The sequence below is a fragment of the Vicia villosa genome, linkage group LG2 (genome assembly GCF_029867415.1).
Source record: "Vicia villosa cultivar HV-30 ecotype Madison, WI linkage group LG2, Vvil1.0, whole genome shotgun sequence".
In the NCBI taxonomy this organism is placed as follows: Eukaryota; Viridiplantae; Streptophyta; class Magnoliopsida; order Fabales; family Fabaceae; genus Vicia; species Vicia villosa.
In genome coordinates this window covers 97,173,551-97,191,617 of record NC_081181.1, presented here as the reverse complement: position 1 = coordinate 97,191,617, position 18,067 = coordinate 97,173,551, and positions in this window count along the sequence as shown.

The following is an 18,067-nucleotide window of genomic DNA, read 5'->3' as shown; positions in this document are numbered from 1 at the left end:
TTAACATTGAAAATCTCTTTGCTAATCAGGAACTGAACTTCTACTTTGAGGAAGTCCTGGAGGGTGCCATCTACCCTAATATGGTGGCAGAGTTTTGGATGAATGCGTCTTTACGCATGGACCCTGAAGTTAGAGCCACCATTGATTCATCCGTTCGACATGCTCACCTTAGCATTACCCCCACCACTATTGCCAATCTCATAAGATGCAATAACTCCGGAACAACTTTTGATGATAATGTTTTCAGCATGACTACTCATATCATGTTGAGAACACTCATGGACAGTGATCGCTACAGCGCACAAACCATCAGGATTTGGCACCAAATGCTCGTAGGCAACTTTCAACCTCGGGTGATTGATGAGAATAACATCATGGTTGAAGATCTGGAGTTTATTCTCTGTGGTATTCGGGGAAGAAAGATTAACATACCTTTGATGATCTTCAAAGGTCTTGTCAAAGCTGTTGCTATCGGCGTGGACCGTCGAGAAAGTGTAACTTGTCTTCCATACGGGAGACTCCTTAGTTACATTTTTCTCAAGAAAGGCGTAGTGAGAAGAATGCGTGATTCTGGGGCTAGGGACATGTTCGAAGCTGAACCTGTTCCTGTGCTATCTCTGGAAGGTCTAGATGCCAGAATTAACTAGCGAGTCTAGGTTTAATCTTTTTATATGTCTATGCCTTCCTCTCTTTTTGTAATCTCAGATCCTATTTCTGGATCTTTTTGTAATGAATGTATTTCCTTGCTTGCAATGAAAAGAATATTTTGGTGTTTTGATTTTTCTTTCCATAATTCTTTCTGATTCTAAAGCCATTTTGATCAATGTGAAGTATATTTTGACACATGCCTGACCATTTTGGCTTTTCGTAGTACTTTGAGTGTCTACGTCTTTGCAATCTTTACTTCATGCATGCTAGGTTTATATCTCTTCAAGTATTTCCCGTTCACTCTTAAGATCCTGCGATCTTCTGCTAACTCTTCAATTTCGTAGGCATTGTTCGAGAATACTTTTAAGATTCGAAAGGGTCCTTCCCAATGTGGGGACCATTTACCAAGTGCCTGATTCTTTCGATCTATAGGTAGAATAACTTTCCAAACTAGATCATTATTAACAAAAGTTTTACCTTTCACCTTTTTGTTATATGCTCTGGACACTCTTTCCTTTTGCCTCTTTATCATTTCCAATGCTCGAAGCCTGTCTTCATCCAAATCTACTAACTCGTTCATCATTAATTCCCAGTATACGTTGGGAGGAATGTCTGCTTGCCTTTGTATTCTTACTGATTGCAAACATATCTCAATTGGAAGTACTGCGTCATGTCCAAACGTTAACTGAAAAGGAGTTGTATTTGTGGCTTCTTTTGGAGATGTTCGACAAGCCCAAAGTGCCTGATCTAAAGTCTTATGCCAATTCTTGGGTTTCTTTCCTACATGTTTCTTAATAAGGCCAATTATTACTTTATTTGCTGCTTCAACCTGGCCATTTGCTTGAGCATAATAAGGTGTAGAAGTAAATAACTTGAAACCTATTTCTCTGGCAAAGTCTTGCATTTTTCGTCCAGTAAAAACTGATCCCTGATCCGTTGTTATGCTTTCTGGGATTCCAAACCTATATATAATATGTTTTTGAATAAACTCAATCACAGCCTCTTGATCCACATTTGCCAGCGGTATTGCTTCGACCCATTTTGTGAAATAGTCTATTCCCACCAAAATGTATCTTTGACCTTTAGAGGACTTGGGGTGAATTTCTCCAATCAAATCTAGTGCCCATCCCCTAAAAGGCCATGGTTTTACTATCGTACTTAGTTCGTTTGCTGGGGCGTGTTGGATACCTGCGTGTTCTTGGCATTCTTGGCACCCTTTTGCAAATTCTATGCAATCTTTTAACATCGAAGGCCAATACATCCCATATCGAAACAAAAGCCATTTCATTTTGTGCCCTGCTTGATGTGCACCACATGCCCCACTATGTACGTTCGACAGAGCCAAGTATGCTTCTGCTTCTCCCAAGCATTTTAACAATACCCCTTCAGGAGTTTTCTTGAACAATTCATTTCCCATCAGATAATATGACAGGGCTCTATACTTGATTTTTCTGTCTGTATCCGTCGAAGGATTTTTCAGATAGTTAATAATTGGACTCCTCCAATCTGTGTCTGTTAATGAATCTATATTCAGTACCTCGAATTGTTCTTTGTTGGCATAACCCAATCGTGAGTTCTCCAGATCACTTGGCGAAAGTTTAGTAAACATTGCTCTTCCTATTACTTCAATCAATTCTTCCAACTTTTCTTTTGATACTTTATATCCTGAGGCTAATTGTGCCAAGTCGTTTGCTTCCTGGTTATTCACTCTTGATACGTGTTTTAATTCCACATATTCAAATTTCTTGAGTAGCCTATTTGCAATAACAAAATACATGATCAAATTCTCTTTGATACACTTGTACTCTTTTGTCAATTGCTTGATGACCAATTCGGAGTCTCCTTTAATTTCGACTCTGGTTGCCCCCAATTCTAACAAAGCCTCAAGTCCAGCAATCAATGCTTCATATTCAGCTTCATTATTGGAGCATAATGGACCTTCAATTTTATACTTGAGCTTTGTTGGAATTCCATTAGGAGAAATTATCAATATTCCAACACCAGTACCCTCTCTATGTGTTGAACCATCGAAATATAGCTTCCAAGGTTTCAAATCCACATAATGCTGATGATTCTCAACCACCGCATGGTCAACAATGAAATCTGACACAATTTGACCTTTCATTGCCTTGAGAGGCTGAAATATTAATGAATATTCAGTAAGGGCTAAAGCCCACTTGCCAATCCGACTGTGTAGGATTGGCTTAGATAACATGTGTTTAATAACATCACAATGAGATGAAACGTAGACGTCAACTGGCTTTATATAATACTTAAGTTTGATACAAGAGAAATACAAACAAAGGCAGAGTTCTTCTATATCAGTATATCTAGTCTCTGCATCATTGAGTACTCTACTTAAGTAATAAATGGCTCTTTCGATGCTGTTCTCATCTTCTTGGGCTAACATGCTGCCTATTGTTTTATCTGATGCTGAGATATACAGGCGCATGTGCTTCTTCCCATTCGGGGGAATGAGAATTGGTGGACACGTCAAGTATTGCTTTATTTGATCGAAAGCTTCTTGATGTTCTGCACTCCATTCGAACTTTCCTTGCTTAAGCCGTAATAGGGGCGAGAAAGCTTGGGTGCGTCCACTTAAGTTAGAGATAAATCTTCTCAAGAAATTTATCTTACCCAATAAAGACTGCAATTCTTTCTTCGTGGATGGAGACTTGGTTTCCATAATGGCTTTTGTCTTATTTTGGTTGATTTCTATCCCTTTTTTGTGGACTACGAAACCCAAGAAATCACCTGCCTGCACAAAGAAAGCACATTTAAGGGGATTCATCTTCAAGCCATATTTCCTCATTCTTTCGAATGATTGGCTTAGATGATCGAGATGACTCATACCCGAGGTAGATTTTACCACGATGTCATCTATATACACTTGCATGAATGTTTCTATAAAGTCATGAAATATAGAATTCATTGCTCTTTGATAATTTGCCCCAGCGTTTTTCAGACCAAAAGGCATCACAATCCATTCGTAAGTGCCTATTGCTCCTGGGCAACGAAATGCTGTCTTGGATACATCATCTTCTGCTATAAAAATTTGATTGTATCCTGAATATCCATCTAACATGCCCAAATACTCAAAACCTGCGGCTGAGTCTACTAGCATTTCTGCTACGGGCATAGGATACTCATCTTTAGGAGTAGCTGCATTAAGGTCACGAAAGTCTATGCATACTCTTAATGAGCCATTCTTTTTAATTACAGGTACTATATTAGCAATCCACTCGACATACCTTGTAGTTCGGATAAATTTGCAACGCAAGAGTCTTTCGACTTCTGTCTTAATCTTCGAGTGAATCTCTGGCGCGAACCTTCTGGGAGTTTGCTTTATTGGCTTCTTCCCTTCTTTTATTGGTAATTTCAATTCGACTAAGTCTCTTCCGAGACCAGGCATCTCATCATAATCCCAAGCAAAACAATCTCTGTTGTCTTTCAACATTTTGATGATCGTTGCTTTCAACTCAGGCTCTAGTTTCGCGCTGATGTATGTTATTCTCTTTTGATCATTGTCTCCAAGATTTACTTCTTCAAGAGGATCTTGGGCCAACATCTTTATGTTCGACGCCATTGGGTCTTTCTCGAATCCCAAAGGTTCTTCATCGTATATTGCATCTAACCTCTGACTTGGTTCTTCTCTTATGATCTCTTCAACTGGAGCCGTGTCTTCAGGGGATTCGAAACTCGTACGTATCTCCAATTCTGTTGTTCCTTCCTTGATTGGAACTGTATCTATCGTTGTACTTGATAGTTCGGCTTCGAGAGCCGCCTTTCTTTTGTTCTCGGCCACGTAGGCCGAAATCTTTTCGAAGAACACAGACTCAGACATTATTACCGTCATCATCCCAGCCTGTTGGCCGTACTGTCTGATAATTCTCCAATGTTGCTGGATCTGGTGGACCATCCATGATCTCTCTATCCCATTGGAATCCATTTGGATGCAAAGTCAAATAGTACAATGCATTTCTATTTGGAGCATACATCTCTTCAGCAGCATGACAAGGACCTATGTTTGCCAGGTTCCTATCGAAGTTGGTTCTATTTACCTGGTTGACTTCAGCCATGTAGTAACTCTGATCACCTTCGATATTCTCCACTATACCATCTTCTCTTCAAATCGTCACCCTCTGATGCATTGTTGAGGGTACAGCTGCTACACCATGAATCCATTCTCTACCAAGCAAAAGGTTGTAGTTTGCTTTTGCTGGTACAACCATAAACATGGTTGGCCTCGTAACTGAGCCTACTGTCAAATTGACTTGAACAACTCCCAGTGTTTGTCCTATTTTGCCTTCATAATTAGATAAGACCATGTTATGTGGCCTTATATCTGTATCGAACATACCAATTCTTTTCAGCATATATTGAGGCATTAGGTTCACTGCTGCTCCTCCATCAACTAAGACTTTATTAATACCAACATTCTCAATCTTCGCCCTGATGTAAAGTGGCTTCAAGTGGTTTCGCATACCCTCATCTGGTCTTTCGAAGAAAGCATTCTGTTCTTCTACTGCACCATTATTCAGCACATAGTAACACACAGGTCTGTGTTTTGTCATTTCTTCGATATCAGCCTCTTCGCAGTCTTCTACTTCAACTTCCTGGTTAAACTCGTGAGGGAGTACAGATACTACATTACAATTAAGATTTATGGATGACACTCCATCGGAATCAAAATCATTTCTCATTCTATCCTCTTCTTTCCAGGAATTTGAACGCATCTTCTCTTCTTCATCTAAGAGTTTCTCAGCTTCGAACAACCTGCGTTCCACCGGAGGTTTGTTTAACTTTGCCCCCTGGTATGAGACTTGGTTGCTACTAGATTCTCCAACTTCTCTTGGCCTGTATTCCTTCTGAGACTTTTTTATCCTCTGATGCCTTCTCCACTGGGACCGAGACATAGGATTTTTTCCCTTATAATTCTCCAGTCGATTCGCCTCTCGATTTGGTCTTTGAAATTGTTTCCTATATGCCATTGCAGTTCTTCCTCCTTGGTCCCAGCTTCGCCATTTGTTGGTTCTTGCATCAGCTTGTATCCACCTATCCCTGGGTGCATTCGCAGGGACTTTGAAAGTCACTCTTCGAGCTCTAGGGTGTGGACTATCAGGCCTCTTTGTCGGAGTCCATATGTCGAAACCATAAAGGTTAGGACGCAACCCCTGAGTTTCCCTACTCATATGGCAGTATATGCGTTCGAATGATCGTGCGAGTCTTTCATCATAGACTGCCCCACATCTGGGACACAGAGCAACTTCAGTGTTTCCTTTGTGGCATCTGACCAAAAATCCTACCAAGCTCTCATCCATCTTTGGATATAGTTGTAGCAGGGGATTTGGCTCTCTTCCTGGATGTTCCCATCTTTCGCGCCGAGCCCTTTCGAATTTGGCTTCGACTCTTCGATTCAGCATGATCGAGCACCTTGGACACATCCATTGCTTACCACCGCTTCTCTCGTGACATTTCCAAAGATATTCTTTGAGGCTTTCAGTTTTTTGTGGAGCTTCGATGCCCCCATTTTGCCTTGTTAACCAAGTCTCTAATTTGCCAAACTCAGACACTGGGCGTCTGGCACTGACCATGTTAACTGCTACTGGAGGAACTTCAGAGATTTGTATTTTCTGGAGTTTCATCCTGAGGTCTTCAGTGGCCTCGCTGCTTTCTTCCTTCGAGGCTTCAGTTATCTCTGCCTTGGAAGATTCTTCAACATCAGTATTGAAGATTATGTCACCATTTAGGCTTTCAGTAGCCTGCTTTCCATTGAACTTTGATTTAGTTTCTACAACTTCGACTTTAGACGCCTCCACCATGTTGATATCTTCTACCTCACAGAGGCTAGCGTCAGCAATGTTCAGAGGATTTGAATCTACCCTCATCTGATTCTTGGTTTTGTCAGCAAACTTCAACCTTCCATCATTGAGAGCATTTTGAATTAGATCCCTGAAAAGAAAACATTGAGAAGTTTTATGGCCTAAAAAACCATGATATTTACAGAAACCTCTTTTCTTCCGTTGTTCCAACGGAGGAATTTTGGAATTTGGGGGTAGTATCATTTGGCCATCTTTTACCAGTAAATCAAATATTTCATCACATTTGGTAATGTCAAATGTATAAGTTTTCTTAAGGAACCTATCATTCTTATCATTTTCTACTGGGTTTTTTCCATTTGCTGGATTTAACAATTTGCAAGCATAAGGTGGCGCTTCTTTTAATTCAGCCAAGTCTATTTCGACTTCTTCAGGGCTATATGAGTCATTGAAAGACTCCTCATCAACATTCTCGGCTTCGACGTACGCCACTCTTTCTTTCTTATAGCTTTTATTTGCCCTAGCTTTTTCTGCCTTCAGGCGTTCGACTTGTCGAACCCTATCTGCTAATTGGGCCATGTCCCTAAGGTATTCGGTATCTAGTTTCTTTCTTATTGAATAATCTAGACCACCTGCAGCCATTTCAACAAGTTCATGCTCTGGGACTGTTGTAAAACATCTTGATTTCAACAGGCGGAACCTATTTAAGTAGTCATCAATTGTCTCTGCGAATTTTCTTTTAACACTGGCCAATTCTTTCAGACTTATCTTAGTTTGACCCATGTAGAATTGCTCGTGGAACAACCTTTCTAAGTATGCCCATGCGTCTATCGAATTTGGTGGCAAAGTAGTGAACCAAATAAACGCATTTTTTGTCAGCGAACTAGGGAAATATTTAATCCTTAGATCCTCGTTTCCCGCTAAGTCTCCTGCTTCTGTTAAATATCTAGCAATATGTTCCACAGTTGACTCATTAGTTTCGCCAGAAAATTTTGTGAATTTAGGAACCTTAGTTCCCCTAGGCAATTCTGTTTGCATGATATAATCTGATATAGGGGATGTATAATTTGGACGTCTGAGTCCAGTACTAAGGCCATTATTGGCCATAACCCTTTCTATCATGGCAGTTAAATTATTTTCTGTGGCCAGATTTTCTCTTCTAACTCTTTGGACAATCTCATCTGGATGATCGTCCCTACCCAAAATCCTCAATCTGGGTCGTTCTTCCTCCATTTCTTGTCGAAAGGGGACGGTCCTTTGACTTGAATCCTCCAAGTTAATTACCGGAGTCTTTTCGAACGACTCCGTCCTTCGTGAGGGGCCTATATCCCTAGGAACCGTCCTAGGTGGGGGAACCATATCTTGCACACGTTCCAAAATAGGCCTCTCTTCTTGATTCACAGGCTGTTTGTCTTTCCTTTTAGGTGGTGGTACTCCCATGAATTCTGCCATTCAATTCATTTGCGATGATATCTTTTGGAAAATTTCTACGTTTTCTCTATTTGTAGTAGTAACATTTGCCATTAGTGGGTTCAAGACTGAAGTTAGTTCTCTGGCCAAAACCCCTACCATATCATGGTTGCTTGCATCCATTTCTTGTCGAAATGCTGCTTGGTTATTTGTGGTGAAATTGGGTATTTGGGTAGAAAAATTAGTGTTATGTGCACTTCGACCCACTGAACTAACATTTGGTGAAAATGTCGCATTGTTAGTTGGGGCATATATATGTCCTGCCCCTCGTACGCCTGTTCCATGCGGGTATGGCATTCCGTATGGATTATTTGGTCTCCATTCGAAAGCGGAGTTCGTGCCTTGACCAAATAAATTGTTTGCAGCATTTGTCGAGGCAAACAATACGTCCTCTGCGCTTTTGGATGAGGGTGCGGTTGTCGACACTGAAACTGGAACAGTCCCTGGGGGTGCTGTATTATTTTCAGGCATAGTCTGGGAATTATCTGCAGGTCTCGATCCATTTGGACCCGTTGCATCTCGTGCTTCTTGAGTAGAAGTCGAATTTGCCGCTCCTGATCCTGAACCTTGTGGAGGATCTTGATTACCCCCTGCACTGGCCGTAACGACCATTTTCCTGTTGTACCTTCGTTTGGGAATCGGTTGTGCACTGTTCTTTAATTTACCGTTCCTAAGGTTCATACAAGATCTTGATATTGTCTAGACAAAAACAAAACAATTGATTAAAACAATCCGCGTGACACGGTCCCACTGGGCGTGCCAATTTGTTTACGGTGATTTCCGGTAAACAACCGCTAGTCTTCCAAACTATAATAAATATGATTTGGTTACTTGCAGGATCGACTAGATTGATCCTAGGACACATAGTCAAGAAGATTGTTATCAATGTTCATTTGAATCATATTCGTAATTTGTCCTCTTCGATGAGTATTGTTTGATTCAAGAATCTTGGTAATTGCTTCGTTATATGTAATTATAACTTCAACAAGAAAAATAAATAACATAACATATGAAACTTAAAAATTGTTAAAACATAAAGAATTTTAAACTGCAGAAACGTTAAGGACTTTAAAAGTAAATGATCATGAAAGTAAATTCGAAAGTAAAATAAAGATACAGGAATGTAAATGACAAGAAATAAATGGAATGCAGTAACTCAGAAATGTATTCGAAAATGAAATACAATACACATGTATTAAAATGGTGGTGTCATACGTACATTTTCTCAGCGAACTCTTTCTCGTAACACTTGATACTTGAGTAAATATGTGAGTGATTTGTACAAAATGAACACACGGAATCCTAACATAAAGACCCCTATTTATACTAGTTTCGACCTTAACGGTCCTACACTAATCTGCTGCCACGTTTCTCATCAGAACTTCCAGCGAAGCCATCTGTATTTGGACAGTTACGATACTGTCTTCGAATTTCAAATCTTCCCGCCTGAGTCCGTCTTCGACGCGTGGCAGTGTAAAAACACTATGAAAACACGCTAAGTAGTAACACTTAAATATATACTTTATAAATTTTGTCTAAGTCCCGAAGACATATGCTTTCATTAGTCTTTCAGTGTTCACTATCTTCAACGAACTTAGAAGTCTGTATCTTCGAGGCATGACCATCAGTAGCCATTTTTAAGGGATGGCCATCAGTAACCATCTTTCCTTCGATTCTCAACTCCTTCGAAGGATAAACAACGTAAAACGAAATCTTCAGCTAACAACCGCACCTCAGAATTCTTATGTTGCTATGGAAGACATTACCCCGACTAGATGGGGTGATTAAATTGAAAATGACGAAAGTTTCACAAGTCCCGTCACTGAGCAATTTCAAAATCCACCCAAAGAAGTATGGGACACGCTAGGAGAACCCAGCGGCAAATATGACTATATGATGAAATATTCCGCTCCTCCGAGCTCACAAATTGCTATGAAGGACATTGTCCCAACTGGATGGGATGAACATTACGATGACAATTTCACTTTTGAAGAAGCCAGGGAAATACGAAATAACGAGGGTTGCTTTCTGTCAGCATACACTCCTCATCAGGATGCACAATTCTCTATTCAAAACATCATCCCGACTGCATGGGACGGCCTTATTGAGCATCTTGCTCAGCCAGCAAAGATATCTCAGCCTGGGCTCTCGTATCCAGCAGAGTATATCACTTATCCCGAAGGATCACCAGCTCATTTTCCCACTAATGAAATCAATGCTGTGGAAGATGAAGAAGACAACTGCAACTGGAACAGCTGGATACTCCCTGCTCACAACAGTGGATTGAACAACTGGAAAGCTGAGGATGTGATCTCCTTTGACCAGGAGTAAATGCCATTTCCTGTTTTCTTTGTGTATATTGTGCAAAGATGAAAATGGTTCCTGAACAATCGAACCATGAGCCTGAAAGCCGTGTGCCTTGCCCAAAGCACACTGGCCCTTCTATAAGGGCTTATCATATCATGATCATGTGCATTCAATAAAATCATGGGACGCTTGCATATTTAAAATTTTGCGATCCTTTTTCTTTCTTTCTTCGCTTTCAAATAGCTATGTTTTTTCTTCACACACACTCACATAACTAACATGCAGATTCACATACACTCTGGATTCAGTCAACAACGATTCTGCTATTGCCCGTCATGACTTTGAATGTCCGATCTACCAAACTGAGGACGAAAGTGAGGAAGATTGTGAAGTGCCAAGAGAAATTGCAAGGCTGCTAGAACAAGAAGACAAGGCCATACAGCCTCACGAGGAGCCAATTGAGGTCATCAACTTGGGCAGCAACGAAGAAAAGAAAGAAGTCAAAATAGGGGCAGATTTAGAACACAGCATCAAGCAAAGACTGATTCAAATACTGCGAGACTACGTCGAGATATTCGCCTGGTCCTATGAAGATATGCCAGGCCTTGACACGGACATTGTAGTTCATCTCCTGCCAATCAAAGAAGGTAGCATTCCAGTCAAACAGAAACTACGAAGGAGTAGGCCTGATATGTCAAAAAAGATCAAAGACGAGGTTGAAAAACAGTTCAATGCCGGATTCCTAAAAGTTGTAAGTTATCCTCCTTGGATAGCTAACATCGTGCCTGTACCTAAAAAAGACGGGAAAGTCAGAATGTGCGTGGCCTACAGAGATCTGAACCGGGCAAGCCCCAAAGATGATTTCCCTTTACCACACATCGATGTACTGGTTGACAATACCGCATAATGCCAGGTATTCTCCTTTATGGACGGATTCTCAGGGTACAATCAAATCAAGATGGCACCCGAAGACATGGAAAAAACAACCTTCACAACACCCTGGGGAACCTTTTGTTACAAAGTAATGCCCTTTGGTCTGAAAAACGCAGGAGCAACCTATCAACGTGCAATGGTAGCGCTATTTCATGACATGATTCATCAGGAGATAGAGGTGTATGTCGATGATATGATTGCAAAATCCAATACCGAGGAAGAACATATGGGTCATTTACACAAGTTGTTTGACAGACTCAAGAAATACAGGTTGCGACTGAACCCAAATAAGTGTACCTTTGGAGTAAGATCTGGCAAACTCTTAGGTTTCATCGTCAGCAGCAAAGGTATTGAGGTTGATCCCGCCAAGGTCAAAGCCATTCAAGAAATGCCTATACCTCGTACCGAGAAACAAGTCAGAGGATTCTTGGGACGTCTAAATTACATCGCCCGATTTATTGCCCACATGACTACTACTTGTGTGCCGATCTTCAAACTGTTGAAGAAAGATCAAGTGGAAAGGTGGAGTGAAAAATGCCAGTTAGCCTTTGACAAAATCAAAGAATATCTCCAAAAACCTCCAATCTTGTTGCCACCTGTGGAAGGCAGACCTCTGATAATGTACCTTACTGTGTTAGAAGACTCAATGGGGTGTGTACTAGGACAACATGACGAATCCGGCCGAAAGGAGCACGCAATCTACTATCTTAGCAAAAAGTTTACCAATTGTGAAACAAGATACTCACTACTCGAAAAAACTTGTTGTGCCTTAGCTTGGGCGGCTCGCCGACTAAGACAGTACATGCTAAATCACACCACTTTCCTAATCTCCAAGATGGATCCCATCAAATACGTGTTCGAAAAACCTGCTCTCTCTGGAAGAATAGCGAGATGGCAAATGATCTTAACAGAATATGACATTCAATACACTTCACAAAAAGCAATCAAAGGAAGTGTGGTAGCTGATCATCTGGCTCATCAAGCAGTGGATGATTATCAAGCATTGAACTTTGACTTCCCAGACGAAGACATTATGCTAGTCAATGACTACAAACAACCAGGACCAGAAGAAGGACCTGAGCCAGGATCCCGGTGGACTATGGTTTTTGACGGAGCTTCTAATGCACTTGGCAATGGCATCAGAGCTGTGATCATTTCCCCCGCAGGAGGTCATACACCATTCACTGCCAGGTTATGCTTCAATTGCACTAACAATATAGCCGAATACGAAGCATGTATTCTGGGTCTTAAAGCTGCAATCGATCTAAGAATCAAATTCCTGGAAGTCTACGGAGACTCGGCCTTGGTAATCTACCAAGTCAAAGGGGAATGGGACACGAAGCACCCGAATCTAATTCCTTACAAAGAATATGTGCTGAGTTTGATTCCTTACTTCGAAGAAATCACTTTCGAACACATCCCACGCGAGAAAAATCAACTAGCTGATGCTTTAGCTACCATGTCATCCATGTTCAAATTCAGGTGGGACAACGAGGCGCCTATGATCACCATTTACAGGAAAGATGAACCATCATATTGCAATGAGATCAATACCGAGGGAACAGAAGAAAAACCATGGTTCCATGAAGTAAAAAGATATCTCGAAGCTCAGGAGTACCCTGAAGGGGCATCCATTAACGACAGAAAGTTTCTAAGGAGATTTGCTGCCAAATTCTTTCTAAGCAATGGAACCTTATACAAACGCAACCATGACTCGACTTTACTTCGCTGTGTAAACAAGAAAGAAGCAGAACAGATCATGAAAGAAATACACAATGGTGCCTTCGGTACTCATTCCAGTGGACATACAATGGCTAAAAAGATCCTTAGAGCAGGTTATTACTGGTCTACCATGGAAACAGACTGCCATCATCACTCCCGAACATGTCACAAATGCCAGATATACGCTGACAAAGTACATGTACCTCCAGTTCCATTAAGCATCCTGACGGCTCCTTGGCCTTTTGCAATGTGGGGTATTGATATGATTGGAGAAATCAAACCTACTGCCTCCAACGGACATCGCTTTATCCTGGTCGCTATTGACTACTTCACAAAGTGGGTAGAAGCAGCTTCATTTGCTTCTGTTACCAAGAATGTGGTGGCCCGGTTCATCAAATACAATCTCATTTGTCGGTACGGCATCCCTGAACGGATTATCACAGACAATGGCACAAATCTAAACAACAGAATGATTACTGAACTTTGCACACAGTTCAAGATCAAACATCATAATTCTTCTCCATATCGACCAAAGATGAACGGCGCGGTGGAAGCTGCCAACAAGAACATCAAGAAAATCATACAAAAAAATGACAGTAACCTACAAAGACTGGCATGAGATGTTACCTTTTGCTCTTCATGGTTATCGCACATCTGCGCGTACTTCAACAGGGGCAACTCCATTCTCCTTAGTCTATGGTATGGAGGCAGTTCTTCCAATTGAAATTCAGATTCCTTCCCTAAGGATTATGAAAGAAGCCAATCTAGACGAAGACGATTGGATTCAAACACGGTTGGACCAGATAAACTTGATTGATGAGAAAAGGCTCGCAGCTATTTGTCATGGTCAGCTATACCAAAAGCGTATGATCAAAGCCTTCAACAAAAAAGTCAAAAGTCAAGCATACCAAACTGGTGGCTTGGTTTTCAAACGCATCATCTTACCACAAGGTGATCCCAGAGGCAAATGGACTCCCACCTACGAGGGACCATTCATAATCAAGAAAATATTCTCCGGCGGCGCCATGTTGCTTACCACCATGGATGGCGAGGATTTCCCACACCCTGTGAATACTGACATAGTCAAAAAATACTTTGCTTAAAAAGAAAAAAAAACAGCTCGCTAAGTTGAAAACCTGAAAGGGCAACTTAGGCAAAAAAAATGAGCGTCTCGGTGGATTGAAAACCCGAAAGGGCGATCCAGGCAAAAATTAGAGACTAAACAAATACTATCCCGGTAGGCTGAAAACCTGAAAGGGCAGCCTAGGCAAAAGTTAGGGAATGAAGCATACAACTATGTTCCGTTCAGCTGCCTACTCACCATCAAGATTCAACACCTCAAAGACACCGATCAGTCCAATCACTTTCTTCCAACAAGTGAGGGATGAGATGCTCGAAGACAGATTGGCAATAGCAGAATTGAAACTTGACTGGATTGTTTTCACATATCTATTTATCTTTATAAATATTTTCCAAAACTTTATGACAGTTTCCTACTTCTAGGATTGTTGTCTCCCTGTGCTAATCAGCCTATCATGGCTCTTTTTCAAAAATCAATGCAGCTTAGGCTCAAAAATCACTATTTTCACATTTTTTGTTTTAAATACGTAAACGTCCCAATGATAATTCTGAATGAACATGTGCATTTGAATATGATTGATGTTTACCAGGAAAAACAGGAATAGCATTCAGGTAATGTCCCAATTATCTGGACATCATCCCATCAGAAGAAAATCCCCAAGAGAAGCGCATTTCTCAGCAAATTCCTCAAAAGGATTTTCTCTTCAAAAGAAGTCTTATCCCCCAGCAGGGTTGTTCCAGATTACTATCTTCAGAAGGTGTGATCCCCGCACCCGGACTTGGTCAGATAGTGCACCGGAGGATTATGCATCTTCCTCATTCCCATTTGAAAGGGCATCAGAACTTCCAGCTACCTTTCATTCCCAAGTGATAGTCAAAGATCCTTCAACAGAGTACCATGGTTCTCAAAGAATTTCCCCAGCCGAGGGTATTCAAACAAGACAAAAGATCATCAACAATCACAATATAGTCATATCCAGATGACTGACGGAAATTTATTTTCCCAAATAGAAGCTTGACATCATATTCATACATCACACATTCATATTCATACATCATACATCATACATCATGCATCATGCGCATATTCATACGCATATTCATACACAACATAACATGCCTATTTCTCCTTTAGCTCACATTACATGCATCATAAACATTGCATATCCCTAACTTGATTTTTTCAGGTAGACAGATATCTTCAACAAAGATATTCTCAAACACATGCAGTGTTCACCTGAATTCCATGAACGGTTCTCTCAGATATAATCAAGCCGAAGATTCATTCTGATCACTTATCAACTCAAAAACAAGCATCACAGATCTAAGTCGATACCTCAGACGGTTCCAGAACGATCTAACATTGCAGATCTAAAGTTGATACCTCAGACGGTTCCAGAACGATCTAACATTGAAGATCTAAAGTCGATACCTCAGACGGTTCAAGAATGGTCTAACATCAAAGATCTAAAGCTGATACCTCAGACGGTTCCACAATGATCAACTGTCAAAATCTAAAGCGGAAAAACTTTGGACAAGTTCCGTAGCAATCATCATCCTAGACTTAAAGCGGTAACCTTGGACGGTTCCGAAACAGTCAACACAAAGACTTTCAAATCCTTCATCAAGATATAATCAATGGATTCATTCTGATGAACAAACCCTCAACCCATTTACCAGGTGGCATCTGAAAGCCCATCTCAGGTAATGTTCCAATCTGCCAACAACATTTCGCAGACGACATTCAAGTGCAACTTCCAACATCTCTTCTGATCAAGGTAAGTGCAAATTTTCAGGGCATCTAAATATTCAATCATCTTCTACCTTCAGATTTCAGACAATCTCTTCAGGTTTAAGAAGATTGAATAGGGGCAACTGTTATACCCCAAAATTTGCCCGCATCTTTTTTCAAGAAAACTCCAATCTGAAAATTAAGAGTCTCATATAATCATGGATTTTTATTTCAACAAATATCCTGACATATGAAATACTTAGTTTTTAGAATTTTTCTTATACAGTAATTTGGCTTGCAGTTGAATTTATTCTTATGCAAACGCCAAATACTGTTTATTACTTCACATATGCTATTTATTTATTTACAGATAAATAGTACTGACACAATTGGTACAGAGTTAAATCTTTTTGCAGGCGCAGAATCAGGAAACTCAGACTATACTGGTAATAGTCAGTTGACAGCCAAACTGCTGACAGTATAATTCTCAGTGTTTTGTACCATCAATCAAATCAATCTGTTACAATTCAAAATTCCAAGATTTTTGTTCTAGAAGTCTTCTGAATATCACGCGATTAGCAGAAACTCAACACTGCACAAAAATCAGGTACGCTTAACTGTCTCCTACACAAACAGTCCCTGACTAGGGTTTTCTTGTTTTTACAGGAGAAACAAGTTTTTGAGACCTCAAATGGATTTCATGCACATCCATATATCTCAAAGTACCATCATATAAATTTTCAAACTTCAATTCACTCAAACGCACCGTCAGCAGCTCAAAAAGTCAACAGACGACCCGTTTGACCAAAAAGTCAACAGACAGTCAAAAATGAAATTTTTTGTCAAAGTCCATATTTTGTCAAAGGATTCATCATTTGATCATTGGATGATCATAATTCATCAAGGAAAGATCAAAAATCAACAAAACCCTAAGATTCAAAATTAGGGTTTTTGCCTGAAAAGTCAACTCAACTATGACTGGTCATAACTCTCTCATCCTTCATCCAAAAAATTCAAACCAAAGCTCATTTTGAAGGAAATTCAATTATATTTCAAATGCAATTGATCCCATGGTCATTGCATTCACCATTTGAAAAATATGACCAAAGACATTACAGGTCATTTTCAAAGTCAACAAAAAGACACTTTTTCAAAAGGACACACAAGGAGCATCAAAAATCATTTTGACATGAGACCAAAGACATTGGTTAGAGGACTCTTTGAGGTTTCCAAAAAGTGCAAGAAATCCTTCATATGACAAAAATTGAGGGATTTACACCTTGTTGAAGTTGGCTAAATTTTGGAAAATGCATAAAAACAACATTGCTCAAAAATGCATTTTTTCCAAATGGGGCCAAGTTTTCATGGTTCAAACATCATTACCTTAATATTATGGGCCTCCCACGACCAAGACAAGGCCCACTCCATTTTTTATTCATTTTTGGTTTAATTTTATCACATATAAGATTAAATTTAAAAAGAAAAATGGATGGATAAAGAATAGCTTACAAACCAAGCATGACTCATCAAGAGAATCATTCAACTCTACCCCAAGCCAAGTACAAACAGAAGGAGGGTGGAAAATCAAGCCATGGTGGCTTAAATGCAAAGCTACTCATGTTGAAAAAGTCAAGATTCCACAAAGCTAATGAATGCTTCTTAGCTTCACTTCCAAGCAGCTCTTGGCCTATAAAAGAGCTATCATACTTCAGCAATCAAAAGAGTGTTAGAACAAGATTTGTTCTGATCAATTATCTTAGTTTTGATGATAACAATAATATGAATTTTGCTTAAGATAATATGGTACTCTAATCCAATGCAATTTCCTTTTCAGGAAATATATAAAGAGTACGCATAATTCAGCGCTCAGAAGCTTTGTCTCAAAAGGTTCAGCATGCAACATCAGAACATGGTCTGGAAAGACATCAGAAGATGGTCGAAGCAGAATCAGAACATGGGTCTATGGAAGCATCAGAAGAACAAGAGAACAGAAGCACTGAAGTACTGATGGTATCACGCTCAGAAGCACTTCAAGGTCAGAAGATCAGAAGATGCTTTGCACCAAGCTGTTTGACTCTGATGATATTCAAACGTTGTATTCACAAACATCAGATCAGAAGGAAGTACAAGTGGCAAGCTACGCTGACTGACAAAAGGAACGTTAAAAGCTACTAAAGGCTACGTCAGTAGACACAGCGTGAACAAGGCTCGAGGTAGTTGACAAAAGCGTATAACATTAAATGCGATGCTGTACGGAACACGCAAAGCATTAAATGCACTCAACGGTCATCTTCTCCAACGCCTATAAATATGAAGTTCTGATGAGAAGCAAGGTTAACGATCCTGAACAAAACAA